This window comes from Pseudophryne corroboree, chromosome 2 (genome assembly GCF_028390025.1).
Source record: "Pseudophryne corroboree isolate aPseCor3 chromosome 2, aPseCor3.hap2, whole genome shotgun sequence".
NCBI lineage: Eukaryota > Metazoa > Chordata > Amphibia > Anura > Myobatrachidae > Pseudophryne > Pseudophryne corroboree.
The window spans coordinates 237,522,482-237,523,753 of record NC_086445.1 but is presented as its reverse complement, the minus strand read 5'-3'; the positions used below and the strand labels follow the sequence as shown (position 1 = coordinate 237,523,753).

General features: G+C 46.0%; 1 pseudogene; it reads right to left on the bottom strand.

Moving 5' to 3' along the window:
* Positions 1-784: 784 nt before the first annotated feature.
* Positions 785-904, bottom strand: LOC135051612 (5S ribosomal RNA; annotated as a pseudogene).
* Positions 905-1,272: the final 368 nt, after the last annotated feature.

Genomic DNA, 1,272 nt, shown 5'->3' with positions numbered 1-1,272 from the left:
GTGCAAGGCAGCAATAAATATAAAACACTCACTTCTCCAGCGATGCAGAAAAAGTAGACAAGCCAGCACTCACGTGTAGATGAATGAAAAGCAGGATTTATTCCTTAACCAAACGGCATGGTGAAGTGCAGCAAATACAGCAAACACAGCCCGACAGCTGTTTCAACCAACTGGTCTTCCTCAGGGGCTAACCGCACTGTTGTCAGAACACGAAATCTAAGCCTCAAATGGCTCCACAATCAACCCAGCAGCATCAGGACGTGGGCTGAGACAAGTCCGGGCATGTCTTGTGCATCCCCTGCTATCTCCTCCCACTCCATGACACTGGTAACTAAGCTAAACAAACCCGGTATCATGCATAGCAATGGCTCCGGAGCGCGGCAAAACGTGCGGCGAGTGGTCTCAGCAGCCTGACTAGTAAATGGCATGCTGATAGTGAGGGGAATTGCAAGGACGCTGTATATCAAAACAGAAGTGAATGAAATGAAGTGATGTGTTTAAAAAAGTGAAAGGAATGGTGCTAAAGCTCAGCAGAACAGGGTTCCCTGAAAGTGCTGGCTAGAAAGTGCAGGGTGCAAAAAGCAGGAAGGAATGACAGGTCTTATAGAAATAATAGCAGGTGACACAAGGACAACCCTCAAAACAACCTACTGCAAAGCAATGCCCACTTGTTACGGCAATCAATATAAATAAGAATATATGTGCAAAAAGAATCCAAACTGCCCTATTGGGGAGAAAACCCACAGAATGCACAATGTCCGCTGCCTTGTGGTATTAAGTGAGTGATGTACAGCACCCAGTATTCCCAGATCGTCACCGATACTGGTACTGACTGGGCCCAACACTGCTTAGTTTCCAAGATCAGCCGGAATTGGACGTTTGCCAGTGTGGTATGGCTGTAAATATCACTAGACCAAAATATGTTGTCTACTGGGGAATCCCATATAGGCAGCTGGAATCTGATACTGCTAAATACAACACCAAAGATGGACAATAAGCTGCACATAGTGAGCAAGAGAGGGTCTGCATGGTGGATGTTGAAAGCGAGGGTGAAAGGAAAGGTGTCACTGCTAGTGAAGTGGGGACCTGTCAGGATCGAGTCTCTAGATATATAAAGACACACGGCGGTGTCTGACAGCACATAGCACGCAAAGAACATCAATGACAGGACACACGGCGGTGTCTAAGAAAATTAAACCAAACAGCGGAATGCAGAGTCCAACAAAAAGTCACTATAATATGTCACAGGAAACAACCTAAACGAAAATCTGC